Source organism: Solanum pennellii, chromosome 10 (genome assembly GCF_001406875.1).
Source record: "Solanum pennellii chromosome 10, SPENNV200".
NCBI lineage: Eukaryota > Viridiplantae > Streptophyta > Magnoliopsida > Solanales > Solanaceae > Solanum > Solanum pennellii.
This window is the reverse complement of record NC_028646.1, coordinates 5,447,451-5,463,329: the sequence shown is the minus strand read 5'-3', so window position 1 is coordinate 5,463,329 and position 15,879 is coordinate 5,447,451. Positions and strand designations below refer to the sequence as shown.

At 33.9% G+C, this 15,879-nt stretch overlaps 1 long non-coding RNA gene across 1 annotated transcript; it reads right to left on the bottom strand.

The window, feature by feature from the left end:
• Positions 1–12,667: 12,667 nt before the first annotated feature.
• LOC114074206 lies at positions 12,668–15,416 on the bottom strand. The gene is made up of 4 exons (XR_003574652.1): positions 15,283–15,416; positions 14,195–14,279; positions 13,953–14,109; positions 12,668–13,049 (listed from the first exon to the last, which is right to left on the bottom strand). It is a non-coding gene; the product is annotated as an uncharacterized LOC114074206 (long non-coding RNA).
• Between the last annotated feature and the right edge of the window lie 463 nt (positions 15,417–15,879).

The window sequence follows — 15,879 nt, the reverse complement described above, 5'->3', positions numbered from 1 at the left end:
GACTGAAAACTAGGAACCCAATGGGTGAAAGGAACCCACTAGTGAAATCCCACATACCTGGTGACGAAATTCACGGAGAAATATTCAGATTTTGGGGGCAGGAACTGTGGGAACTTTGCTGACCTCTTGACTAGGGTTCTTAACCTTTTTCTCCTTTCTTGCTTCTAATTTTCTAAGTTTTTGATTAATGATTTGACTTAGGTAAGTTTTAGTTATGTTTCTACACTTAAACTGACTAAAATCTTATGATTCAGGATCAAAATGACGTATCTTGGGGTTTAAATGAAGTGGGAGAAGACCAAAAGACCCCTGAGTTAATTATTGTTGGACCAAACGATGACCTGGACAGACGGTCCATCGTTCCATCGATAATCCGTCATTTGGGTCTATTCGACAATTCTTTACTAAAATGGGCATAACTTTTTACTCGGAGGTCTGATCTTAGACAGGTTGGTGGCTATGGAAAGCTAATTTCATTATCTAACAGTGGGTATGCCATAGGACACCTAATTAATTTTGTGCTAAGAGTTATGATCAATTGAAGTTGACCCAACTGTATTTCCCCCTAAATTGTCTGCTAATTTCCATCTATGGTCAAACCTACGGACCATAGATCGAATGACAGTTCGTGATGGTCAACCGTGGTTCGTATCAGAGAGTGGGTGAATAGGATGTCGACGACGATCACATACTACAGACCAAAGTCTGACCTACGGACCGTAGGTCCATCCATCAACCAAGACATAACCAAATTTTCTTGGGCTGAGATTTTTGGGGTTTCTGACCATATTAACGGATGTGCAGGATGGACCGTTGGTCAGGCTACGGTCTGTCGATGTCCACCATTTGTTGCACCTGCAGATGTTTCTTAAAGATGGTTTATGGTGTGTTTTGAATACGGGGTGTTATATTATCTCCCCACCCTTGGGACCATTCGTCCTCGAATGAAGACTAAACTAGCTGGATTAGAGGGAGAGAGCTGCAATCCCTACTACTAAACACAGAGTACTGAGTTTCTGAATGAATTGAGTTCTGAGAACATGCAAATACGCTAAAAATGCAAGCATAACTGAGGGAACATGATTCTAAGACTGAATTCACGCATGAATGTCTGGAAAATTGAAGAGGAACTCTTACCTCAAGCTGGAGTGGAAATCGGAAGGAAAAAGGTAAAGATACTTGGCTTCATGGCTGCCCTTGCTTCCCAAGTATCTCCCTCTACGGACTAACTCCTCCAAAAAAATTTAACTGAAAAAACTTCTTTATTTCTCAACCTTCTAACCTGACGGTCAAGAATCTCAACTGGTACATCCTCATAAGAAAGACTACCTTTCACCACCACACTCTCTAATGGAACTACAGAGGCTGGATGACCCAAACACTTCTTCAAGAGTTAGATATGGAAGACCGGATGCACTGCTGCTAATTCTGCTGGCAACTCTAACTCATATGCTACCTTGTCAATCCTTTTCATGATCTTGTAAGGGCCTACATACCTAGGACGAGCTTCCCTTTCTTGCCAAACCTCATCACCCCTTTAATAGGTAAGACATTCAAAAAATTCCAATCATCAACTTGGAACTCTAGTTCCCTCCTACTTACATCTGCATAAGATTTCTGAAGACTCTGGGCTGTCGTAAGCCTATCTCTAATGAGTTTGACTTTCTCCATATCATAAACGACTAAATCTTGCCCTATCAAAGCTGCTTCACCTACTACAAACCAACAAACAGGAGATCTACATCTACGCCCATACAAAGCCTCACAAGGGGCCACCTGAATGCTGGAATGGTAGCTATTGTTGTAGGCAAACTCAATAAGAGGAAGGTGATCATCCCAACAACCTTTGAAATCTATCACACATGCTCTCAACATATCCTCTAGGGTGTGAATGGTACGCTCTGTCTGTCCATTTGTCTGTGGATGGAATGTCGTACTAAGGTTAACCTGAGTAACAAGACTTTTCTGAAATGACTTCCAGAAATGAGAGGTAAACTGAGGACCTCTATCTGAGATGATAAATAAAGGAATCCATGAAACCCCACAATTTCGTTAATGTAAAGCTTGGCATAGTCCTCTGTCGAATATGTAGTCTTGACCGCTAAGAAGCGAGAAGTCATAGTCATTTTGTCAACTATCACCCAAATGGAGTCATGTTGTTTGCGAGTACGAGGTAACCTTGTGATGAAATCCATATTGATAACTTCCCACTTCCAAGTAGGAATATCGATCTGTTGAGTCATACCTCCTAGTTTCTAATGTTCTACCTTGACTTGCTGGCAATTGGGGCACTTACTCAAAAAGTCTTATATATCCATCTTCATGCCATTCCACCAATAGACTTCCTGCAGATCACGGTACATCTTAGTGGCACCTGGAACAATAGAATACCTGGAGTTATGGGCTTCTGCAAGAATGTGCTATCTCAACTCGCCCACAGAAGGAACACACAATCTACCTTGGTAGTGAAGTACACCATCTCCCCATTGGGAGAAAACCTTCACTTTCTGATTGTGGACTGCACCCTTAAGTTCAAGAAAGATTGGATCACTGTCTTCTTTTTCCTTAACCTCCACTACCAAAGAAGATTCTGACTTATTCTGAACTATTAAACCATTGTCTGATATGCTCTTAAGGCGAACTTCGAAGCGAGCCAGCCTATGAACATCCTTCGCTAGCTCCTTCCTTTCTTCCTCAACATGGGATACACTACCCACAGATAATATCCTAAGAGCATCTGCTACTACATTCGCCTTACCAGGATGATAATACACACTCATATCATAATACTTAAGGAACTCAAGCCATCTCCTCTGGCGAAGATTCAACTCTTTCTGGGTGAACACATAATGAAGGCTCTTATGGTCAGTGAACACATCTACATGAAGTTCTATAGAAGTTCTAGAACCATAGGTTTAATCATGATAAGAGAACCAAGAACTGATTGAAAATTAGGGACCCAATGGGTGAAAGAAATCCACTAATGATATCCCACATACCTGGTGATGAAATTCACGAAGAAATATTCAGATTTCGGGGCTAGAACTGCTAGAACCTTGTTGAGTTCTTGACTAGGGTTCTTCGCCTTTTCTCCTTTCTTACTTCTAATTTTCTAAGCTTTTGATTAATGATTTGACTTAGGTGAGTTTTAGTTATGTTTATAGGCTTAAACTGACTAAAATCTTATGATTTAGGGTCAAAACGACGTATCTTGCGGTTTAAACAAAGTGGGAAAAGACCAAAAGACCCCTGAGTTAATTGTTGTCGGACCAAACAATGACCTAGACAGACGGTCCGTCATTCCATCGACGGTCCGTCGTTTGGGTCTGTTCGACAGGCCTATAGTAAAATGGGCATAAATTTTTAATATGTTTTTTGTAAAAGTAACATTTGGACTATATTGCCTTTATTTAACCTGATGAAACTTTGTTCATGGGTAGTTCTATAACAATCATATTCAAAGTTATGGAAAGGTCCTTCTGAAAAGGACATTTGACAAGGTGATGACTCTAAACAATATTTGTATCATACAAAATTGTAAAAAATAGGAACAAAAAATTAGTGAAGAAAAAGCTACCTCGCAAAGAGCTTTTCGATCTGAATTTTTTATTTGTTCTTACTTGCTTGACATGAACACTTGGGGCATGTCAATTACAAAACCTTGTAAGGAAAACTGATCAACATAGAAGTTTTGTATAACTTTGAGTGAAACAAATAAAAATGTCAAGTTTATGTGGTATCTAAGTATGCTGAGCATTCTTATAAATATGTTGAAAGGAATTTTAATCCCTTAAAATTGATTTACACTGACATTTGTGATATGAAGTCAATACCATCTCGTAGTGGGAAAAAGGATCTCGTTACTTTAATTGAAAATTGCATTTAAAAAAAGAAGATTTCTATTTGCTTAATGGTAAGGATGAAGCAATAGAAATGTCTAGACAATATAATATCGAAGTTGAAAATCAGTTGGGAAAAAGATAAAAAGTGATAAGAATGGAGAGTATGAATGTCCTTGTGCAGAAATATGTTTGGAAAGTGAATTTATCCATCAACTACAGCCCTATTCGCATCAATCTAAAGAAAAAAAATTAAACGTTGAAAGAAATGATGGATGCATTTGTAGAAGTTCGGGTTTACCACAAAACCTGTGTGGAGGAACTATCCTTATTGCAAAAGGGAACAACAAAAAAAATTTGTCTTTTCATAAAGAAAGCAATTTTGTTTTTTCAGGACAGAATCTATTCCATATGAGAAATGGAAAGGAAGGAAATCCAACTTGAAATATTTCAAAGTGTGGGGGTGTCTAGCCATATTCCAAGTTCCTATTCCTAAAAGGATTGAAATAGAACCTAAGACCGTGGACTATAAAATTAGACTTGCGTAGTCTAGTGAAAGATCTAAACGACCTTGGAAAGAACAAAACGAGAATGTACTTAATAAAGAGATTCAGAGGTGTAGTAAATGTCAAGGGACATATACTTCCTTCGAATATGATTTTATAACATTTCTTGTGACTTATGTAGCCACATCCTTTTGGACAAATGGTATCAATAGTGAGATTGACGTAACCATGAGCAATCCTATTGGAAGTTGGTTGATCTTTCTCCAGGAAATAAAATTTTGGGTTCAAAGTGAATCCTCAAAAGGAAAATGAAAGTCGATAGAACTATTAACAAATATACAACAAGACTTTGTGTCAAAAACTTTAGGAAAAAATAAACAAGGTTTTGATCTTGTTGATATATATACTCATCAGTATCTAGAATTGTATCCATTTGGATGCCAATATTATTATTGTGATATATGACCTCCAAATTCATCAAATGAATGTGAAAATTTCTCTTAAACGAGAAATTGGAGGAAGAAATTTACATGAAACAACCCAAGGATTTTATGGTTCCTGGTGAATAAAAGAAAATGTGTGAACTTGTTAAGTCAGATTATGGAGTAAAACAAGCACCCAAAACAATGACATAAGAAATTCGACCAAACCATGTTGGCAAATGGATTTAAGAATGATAGAACTGATAAATGTGTTCACATTCAAATCACAAGGTCATTGTATATTTGTATATTTGTGATATGTTGATCGTCAATAGATACACTAATGACATAAATGCTACTAAACATATGCTTGAAAGCAAGCTTGTAATGAAAAATTTGGGAGTTGCTGATGCAATCTTATGTATAAGAATCCTTTGAACTCCATAATGTTTAGCATTTTCACGGTCTCATTTCATTGAAAAAGTACTTGACTGGTTCAAATATTTGGATGTCAATACTGTCAAGTCTCCAATAAATGTGAGTTTTGCATTTTAGAAGAGTGAAAGTGAAAGTGATTCACAATTGTATTGTGCTAGAGTATTGGAAAGTGTGATGTACATCATGAAGTGTGCGCGATCAGGTATAACATTTGCTATTAGTAAGCTGAGTCGGTCACAAGTAATTCCAATCAAACTCATTAGATGACAATAAATAGAATTTTGGAGTATTTAAACAATACTTTAAGCGATGCCTTCAATTATAACAATATCCAACAGTATTAAAAGGATATAATCATGCAAATTTGATCACCGAACAAATGAAGTAAAATCCACAAGTGGATATATACTTACTCTTGGTAGAGGAGCAGTCCCTTGGAAATATTTCAAAAGAAACATGTATCGCTAGCTCTATAATGATCTTTGAGCTAGGTGCTCAAGATAAGGTCGGTGAATAAGTTGAAAGACTCCGAAATTTCTTGATAAATAATCTCTTTGGGCCCAAACCAATGGAATTAGTGTGCATATACTTTGATAGTGAAGATGTAATAGGTATGGCATGGAGCATGATGTATAAATAAAATTAGACTTGCGTAGTCTAGTGAAAGATCTAAACGACCTTGGAAAGAACAAAACGAGAATGTACTTAATAAAGAGATTCAGAGGTGTAGTAAATGTCAAGGGACATATACTTCCTTCGAATATGATTTTGTAACATTTCTTGTGACTTATGTAGCCTTATCCTTTTGGACAAATGGTATCAATAGTGAGATTGATGTAACCATGAGCAATCGTATTGGAAGTTGGTTGATCTTCCTCCAGGAAACAAAATTTTGGGTTTAAAGTGAATCCTCAAAAGGAAAATGAAAGTCGATAGAACTATTGACAAATATACAACAAGACTTTGTGTCAAAAACTTTAGGAAAAAATAAACAAGGTTTTGATCTTGTTGATATATATACTCATCAGTAACTAGAATTGTATCCATTTGGATGCCAATATTATTATTGTGATATATGACCTCCAAATTCATCAAATGAATGTGAAAATTTCTCTTAAACGAAAAATTGGAGGAAGAAATTTACATGAAACAACCCAAGAATTTTATGGTTCCTGGTGAATAAAAAAAAATGTGTGAACAGGATTTAAGAATGATAGAACTGACATAAGAATGACATAAGAAATTTGACCAAATCATGTTGGCAAATGGATTTAAGAATGATAGAACTGATAAATGTGTTCACATTCAAACCACAAGGTCATTGTATATTTGTATATTTGTGATATGTTGATCATCAATAGATACACTAATGACATAAATGCTACTAAACATATGCTTGAAAGCAAGCTTGGAATGAAAAATTTGGGAGTTGCTGATGCGATCTTATGTATAAGAATCCTTTGAACTCCATAATGTTTAGCATTTTCACGGTCTCATTTCATTGAAAAAGTACTTGACTAGTTCAAATATTTGGATGTCAATATTGTCAAGTCTCCAATAAATGTGAGTTTTGCATTTCAGAAGAGTGAAAGTGAAAGTGATTCACAATTGTATTGTGCTAGAGTATTGGAAAGTGTGATGTACATCATGAAGTGTGCGGGATCAGGTATAACATTTGCTATTAGTAAGCTGAGTCGGTCACAAGTAATTCCAATCAAACTCATTAGATGACAATAAATAGAGTTTTGGAGTATTTAAACAATACTTTAAGAGATGCCTTCAATTATAACAATATCCAACAGTATTAAAAGGATATAATGATGCAAATTTGATCATCGAACAAATGAAGTAAAATCCACAAGTGGATATATACTTACTCTTGGTAGAGGAGCAGTCTCTTGAAAATATTTCAAAAGAAACATGTATCGCTAGCTCAATAATGATCTTTGAGCTAGGTGCTCAAGATAAGGTCGGTGAATAAGTTGAAAGACTCCGAAATTTCTCGATAAATAATCTCTTTGGGCCCAAACCAATGGCATTAGTGTGCATATACTTTGATAGTGAAGATGTAATAGGTATGGCATGGAGCATGATGTATAACGGAAAGTCTCGTCATATAGGACATAAACATGATACCGTTAAAAAACTACTCTCTAGTGGAATTATCAGAATTGACTATGTAAAGTCAAAGGATAACGTGTCGGATCCACTTATAAAAAGGCCTAACTAGAGAGAAAGTTTAAAGATCATCTAAGGGAATGGATTTACGACTTAGGACAAGTCAGCATGGCGGTAACTCTATCTAGCGGACTCGAGATCCCAAGAGCTAGATTCAAGGAGAAAAATAAAGTTGTGACTGATGATTCGTCATTGTCAGCAAACTCAATCCATTCTCATGATGAATACAATGCTCAGGGACAACGATACAACATTAAGGCTTGTTAATGAGTTAATAAAGCTTAATGGTTTTAATGATTTGCTAAGTTTGGCAGAGTTGACCAAATAGTGTATTTACGCGATAACATGATTAGAAATCACCTATGTGAGTGTGAAGTGTAAGCCGCTTCAAAGATGATGATTGTCAAAATCCCATCTCTCTATACACTCATGAAACCAGGAGATGTTCATGGCTGAAACGAACACAATCGTAAGAACCATAAACGGTAAAGGGTTAATTGTGTGACATATGGTTGTCTAGGTATACACCGAACCTCGACGTTTCAAAGATATCGCATCTACCGATTGACCGAGTATATCCGACATATGTTCACTACGGAAATTCCAAGGGGAAACCTACTTATCCTGATGCAATTAATTCTTGCTTATAAAGTACACATACTTGTGCGTTTCTTTCTCTCAGAGTCATTCCCCATTCATGCAGGGATTTTTGGGTTTTAAATGTGTGAATGGAAAATGAAGAGGTGCGAATTTTATGAATACTTGTGACTTTTTTGAAAGGTTGCTACTTAAATAAAAATTTGTGACTTTTATGAAAAGTTGCGACTTTTATGAAAAGTTGTGACTTTTATGAAAATTGCGACTTTTTTAGAAAGTTGTGACTTTTATGGAAGGTGATGACCTTTCAAAAGACTGTGACTTTTTCAAAGATTTGTGACCTTTTCGGTAAGTCATAATAAGAACCTTCTCGCACTACCCTTTGTTTCTATAAATTGAGATTTGATCTCATTTTAATAATAGAATTTCAATACTTCTTCTACTACTTCTAAATCTAGTATTCTAAGTGTACTTTACTACCGTTGAGAGGCTCGCTGACACTAGCATTTTGGGTATCAATACACTGGTGATTGAGATCATTTTATCCTAGGAGGACATATTTCAAATCAAACCTCGGATACTAGAAGGGAATAATTTCCTTATGGAGACACTGTGTATTTAGTGGGCTTGATCTTCTTTCTATTTTTCAAAATTCTGGTATGTGTTACAGATTTTATATTTGTTATTAAATTCTGTTCTTCTGTTCTTCACTGGTTCATTAAACTTTGGTAATTTCATGTTTCTGCAAAATTCGTTGGAATCAGTAAGATTCTATAAACACAGATTGACAACAATTCTTCTTTAAGAAATATATTTCATATATTTTTTCTAATACGTTTCTAATCTAGTTTCTCTACTACTTTTATTTTCTAGTCATGAAAATATTCTTAAACTTTGTTGTGTATTATTAAGTTCTTCAAAGTTTTGTTATAAGTATCTTAGGAATATAAAATGAACAACACATAGTTCATTGAAGAATTTTGTACACTTACATAGTGAGAGGATTCAAAAACGATCAAGAGTTTGAAAGAGTTTTTAGATTTATTAGGGAGTGTTGCGAGTTTTTGAGGAAAACGTTGTAAGATTGTAATTAAGAGTTTTGATTACTATCAAGTGTGTGTGTAGGATTCGTCCAACAAGTTTGAGAAACTTGATGGATGTTAGAAGACATGAACCTGGGGGTTTTTGTCTTTGGTAGCTAGGAATTACAGATTATAATTTCTTAGCTAGGAATTAGAGTTTATAATTCCTTAGGTTACATATCTTTGTAATCTTTTGTTGAGGCTCAGAGTTTATGAAGTGGAGTTAAATCCTACAGAGGTGTAGGTCATGCTTTTTACCCATTATGAGTTGCGGTTTTTAGCGATAACATATTCTATCATTATTTTATTTTCTTTTCAAAACGTAACTGCTCTAATATGCAAAAGAACATAGAGAATATACATGTTCTTTAGGCAAATTTGGGGGACAGAATTCCAACAGAGTGAAGATTACTGGGACATGGAAAAATAAGAATAGAGAAATGGAAAGACCTAGAAGAGAGTAGAAAGAAAGAAAAATAGTCAACGACAGGTGATTTGTTGAAAACCAGAAATAGTTTATATGAAACACCTAGAAGAGAGTAGAAATTAAAAAAAAGTAGTCAAGGACAGGTGATTTAGTCGAGGACGGATTATTTGCTGAAAAACAAGAAATAGTACACACATGTTATGCGTTTTTAGAAAAGTTGACTTTAGTTGCAGCAGAACTTTTAAATAACATTTTTATTTCTTTTATATGATCTATACAAAATTAGGAAAGAAATTTTAAAAATATATTTACATATTTAAAAAAATAAGAAAAATATAAAATTAAAATAAAAATAAGTTATGAGAAGAGAGTTAGATGAGGTAGAGTATATTTTTATTTTATTTTATTAAACCGTTATGATTAAATTTATTTGATTGATCACTAGATTACACCATTAAATGCCAGAATCACTCTTCTTCTTCATCAACATTTAATAGATAATTATATAATAATATTACTTGTGCCATTTCAAAATAACAATTTATGACTCGTGTGATTTGTGAATCAACTATATGAACTACTAATATATCATCACATTTGAAGAATAACACAAAGATTATAATATAATAAAATAATGACTAGTTGATATTGCCATACCTTTCCTTTGATTTCTCACATTTATATGCGAAGTTAATCCAACAATAATTGCATATCTAATATAATCTCGTATGCTAGATTTGAGAAGAAAAGTCGATATGTTTGGGCTTGTGTTCTATGTATCGAGAGAGGTGGATGGTGAATACTAAAAACTCGAAGGTGTCCATTTTAGAGAGTTGTTTTCCATGGACAGGAGAACCATGTAGGGTTTTTCCATGGTCCATTGGATATAATCCTAAGGAGAAAATGAAGTTTGTTGTGGTTTTGAGTCTTTTTATCGAAATTATCCCTCCATATTCGTTTGTAAAGAAGTCTTTGTTGTCTATAGCATCGGCGGATGGAAAGCCAATAGCTATAGATAAAGCTAGTCAAATCAATCCAAGACCGGGCAGAACTAGGGTCAAGGTTATAATGATCCAATGGATAAGCTTCCAAATCATATAAGGTTGCAGTTTGAGGATGGAAAATTTGGTATGTTGAATGAGGTTTTTCAGGAGATTGTATATGATAATCTACCTTTGTATTTTAATTATTTTAAGCACCGAGATCATGAAAAAGGTAATTGTCGTTTGATGTGCAACTAAAATAACAAACAAATTGATGATAACAATTGAAGTTTCTTCAAAAGGTACTATCAATAGTGAAAAGTATCAAGGTGATGCGAGAGAAATATTAAATGAAAAAAAAAAGGTTGATCAACAGTTGGTTGTTGTAACTTCTGAGCCAAGCCATACACACTCAATAGATGTGTTACGAGTAATATTGGTGTCCAAACAACTATTGAATATAGAGGGAAAACGTCAGAGTTGGGGTTGATGCGCCACGAGTTGGTTCAGGCCAAAAATTAATGGAGTCGGGACACAAACTAATGAAGACATCTGATGTTGAAGATGCTGAAAATTCTGGGCAGCATGTTTTGCAAGTTCAAACCAAGAATGTAACTAAAAATTGGACGCTGGTTGCACACAAAAACTAAACTAGTAGACCAAGTCTTTCCCCGACTAGTTAAAATAATTCTCCATAAAGTTAAAAGGGTGTGACTGAAAATTTTCATGTGAGAAGAACAAGATATTAGTAATGTCTCAAGAGACCTATGATGTTCGAATAACTTTTATGCTTTATCGAACTACTAGAAATTCATCGTTTGCCGACCGGCAAAATAGTTAAAATGTAGTAGAAAATGGAGTTTTTCGATGACTTTCGGACTATTTTTGAATAGTCAGCATATTGAACGTCGTAAAATATTTACCTACTAAAGTATTTAGACTTTGCCAATTACGGTGGTCGGAAAATATAAAACTAGTCCTGACCATTAAACTATCTAAATGACCGACTACATTAGTCACAAAAATATTAAAATAATAGTCTATTAATTAAAAAAAATCCCGACTACAATTGTCATAGTATTTAAGTAATTATATATTAGAATTAATATATCTTCCGACAACAGTTAGTCGGCATATATAACTTATTTATAGTCATTTAGGTATTTTTCCGAGTACTGTGGTCAGAATACATACATAATTTATTAAATAACTAATTACGTTCTCTCCGGTTGCTGTCGTAGACAATATTAATTTTTTGAAGAAGTTAGGTCATTTTGCTGATTACTGTGGTAAAAAAAAATTGCATTTTTATATAGAAAATTGTTTATTTCAAACACCACGTTATAAATTTTACTACAATCCATTCGTGATAATTGAACAATAAAATTAAACATCAATTACTTTCCTAATCATTCAAATTTCCATTCAATATAACTAAGTTTAAAATTTCAAGCATCACCTAAAGTAAGTATAATAAGTATTCAATTGTTATTCAAAATGGAAGTAAATATTTAAAGTATACTAATGATTCTACATGCACGACTTTGCTTATGACAACTTATATAAGAGATATGAAGAGTTATAATTGTCTAAGAGTGTTGTTAGAGGTTCTACATTTTAAGTGTATCGCTTTTTGGGTGTTTACTTTATCATTTCCTTCCATGGCTTAGATAAGTTTGATTTTCCCTTAATGAGTACTCAATGTCTAAAGTCAAATTTTTATAACTTAAACTCGTGAAAAGATTGTATTTGAAAAGGAATCTTAATAAAATCTATCATGATTTATGCATTATGAGTATGTGGTGGTTAGTTCAATTTCACTTCTGGTGGTAGGTAGTATTGTTCAGAATTTGATTGTGGTTATCTAGAAAAAGAATCATCATGGTGATTATGTTATAGTCCAGAGTGTTTCCGTTTAGATTGAGTTTAGTGGTTATTTTGTGAATTGATAGAAGTTTTATTCGAAAGTTCTGTTCTTAGTAGCTAATCTTGATGAAATGGTCTTAAGGAAAAGCTCACTTGGAAAGACGAACACCGACTGGTAGGTCATAACTGAGCTTTGATAATGTTGTCTATTCTTCCTTCTTCCTCCATATGTTTGAGGATGAACATGGTTTTAGTGGTGGATAATGTAATGAACCGAAAGGTCACTTATGGAAACTTTTACTAAATTACCATTTTACCCATCTAGGTAGTTGCGCAGAATCACTTTTGATAATACTAAATCAACATCTCTTTCTCCCGTTTGAGTTTAAACTTCTAAGCAAAAGATTGAGATCATCTTAAATCTATATAGACAATTTTTGCTCTACGTAATGCACAAGAAAAAATTTGAGATTTCAATGAAAAGTTATAATCTTGTGTCACGAAATTCTTGATCAAGAAACTATCAATCTATTAGCGTTCTCTCCAACACCGGGGAGTTGGATAATAAAATCTTGATAAACAGCATCTCAGACATTCTTCATATAAAATTTTCTTGCTTAACCTTCCTCGAGGTTCTCAAATGTCATGTCTGATAAACAATCGAGTTAAAGTGATTCTTCAGTATCACTACATACCATCTTCATCGAAAACCTTAAGAAACATAACACGAAATCAACTCTCAGATCATTGAGAAACCAAAAAAGTATGAAAAATGACCCCTATACGAAAAAAGAGAGTTAAAGCACTACATATATTCATATCAATATTTCAAGTTTGGGAAGCTTCTTATCAAGGAAAGAACACACGGACGCTTATCTAATCACACCAACAAAATGGTAGGTAGGTAAAATCATTGATACTGTCAGGATCAAAGAGAAGCTTTGATGGTGCTTCATATTCTTCTTCAACTTTCAAGAAGAATATGAAGCACCAACAAGGTTTCCCATTAATCTTAACAATGTCAAACGATTTTATCTACCCGATATTTTGTTGGAATAATCATATAAACTTTCATATGATCTTTGCTTGATAAGAAGTTTCCTATATTTGGAATATCTCGAAATGTAGGTTTGTAGTGTTTTGACTCTTTTTTCCTTAATTATTGGTTATGTATCGCTCTTATGGGATCCTCAAAATCTAAGAGTAAACTTCTTGTTATGTTTCTTCGATTTTTTATGAAGATGATAGTGATACTAAAAAATCATTTGAATTCGAAAGTTTATCGGACATGACATTTTATTCCTACCTTTTGTTTCAGACTAAAAAATAAAAGAAAATAATGATTTTAGAAATTTAAGCTAGTCCACTTTAACATTGGAAACCAGAATCGAGTTTCACAAAGAGATGGAAAAAAACAACTATCTTCTTTAATTACTTTGGTCACTGTATTCGCAAACCCAATCAAAGATTAAAATTTTGAAAATCATCCACAAAATATAAACCTTAATCAAAAGTATTAAATGCATCTTACAATAATCCAAAATAGATATCTTTTCAAACCCAAAAGAGTAAAAGAAAATAGAATGCAAATCATAACAATTAACCAACGTATACCTGAAAATTACAGGAACAATTCGTGAACAAGCTTGGAAAGTTAATGTGAATAGAAAGTATTGAGAGAGATCCTTTAGACTAATGGAGTTTGAAACATTTTTGTTTCCTGTAATACCACGTACAAATGGGTGATGGCTTTCAGAAAAACAAATTTCACCTGCATATTAGTGTACATTAAACATGTTTATCAAATTTGTTTGAAATTCATAGCATGAGAATAAAGAGTGAGAGGAATGGAATACCTTCTCATTGCCCTCTCATAGTTAAATTCTAAAAAACCACTTTGTCCACTTGCCGATTGATTTGCATTTGAGAGAGGAATAAAATCTACAAATTGTAATGGAATACTTTTCAAAATACATGTAGGCATGAAGTGTATATAATATCAAATGAATGCCACAATAAGGGGTCAAATCCTGGAAAAGTTCCCTCTTCAGGAAAAGGAAAACAAAGGCAATGAGTTATTTATGAGAAATTCAACAAATGCTGATAACTGATTTTAATAAGCAAAAACAATACAGTAGTAGAAAAACTCAAAAGAGAAAATGGAAATTGAGACGTCATAACTAAGAAAAGCCATAAAAGAGAGGAAAAGACAATTTAATAACTCATAAACAAAATCTCATAAAAAGGTGAACACAACATTGTGTTAACCTCATAATCGAATGTTTTAATAATGACAAATGCATATGCTGACTAGTTAGTTATTGCAGGAAAGGAACGAGATACATCACCAAAGCACAGACTCTCATTCTAGATGATTGCAGGAATCAAGTGAATCATGAGCAAATCTAATCAAGAAAGCAAACTGAATATTTTTTTGATCAATCAAATACAATTTCAGAGCTTGCAATAATTAAAGGAAGACACACAAGGAAAGTATTTTACAGCTTGCAAAATTAAAGGAAGACACACAAGGAAAATCTCTCAAGTAAAACAAGAAGGACAAGTTAATTAAAAAAAAGTACAATCAAGGAACAAATATCGGTACTTAAATCTGGATACTATCAAGGATTTCAAAAATAATTAAACATTGATTATCGACAATGATCTTTAAACGAAAAAAAGTGAGGGAAAAGACTAAACAACACAACTTGATGTAATTAGTTAAACACCACCTAATTCACAAAATGTTAAGCTGAAATAAACCTCCATTCATGAGCATTGAGATCAAAACAAGAGAAAAGATCTAAAACTAACAAAGAGTGCTAAACAACGAAGTTAATTCTAAACACCTTTATTTAGTTAACTAAAATATGTATTCATAATAGCTAAAACAAAAACTAAACCCAACACATCACATCAAATGAATAAGGAATACGAATGTTACCTGGTTCTATGCAGCGACTGGAACTCGAGCATGGACGTGACGAATTCCAACACCACTCTGACTCAAAATAGTCGCGAATCAACAAAATTTCAGCGACGAAAATAAGAACTCCCAAAAACTTAGTGGGGTGTTCTTTTTCTCGCCTCCAAAAACTCCTCCCCTAAGAGTGAGAGTTAGGAAGTTTATATAGCACAAACTCTGGGTCGAAATAAAGGGGAAAACGATGTGGGAATCTGGAAATTTTCAAATCCCGAATTGGGTCTTGGGTCTCTTAATGTGAAATGTGTTCAGTGAATTTGGGCCAAATTTTTGGGTTAAAGGTTATCTGATGGTCCAAATATGGACTAAATAAAAGTCCCTTATGAGAGCTTCAAAGGGAAATGACTAGATTATAAAGTCAACTAATTATTCGAGCTTCTTAACTTTACAAACATAAAAATAATTATTTCAAAAGGAAAGATCGTAATTGAATTGCTAGTTATAAAAAATAAGTTGCGTACTTAATTGAAACTCTGTTTTTTGTTAAATGATTTTCTAACTATTTATTCAAATTAATAATGTCACGCCCCGGGCTACCCCTGAGAAGCAGACACCGAA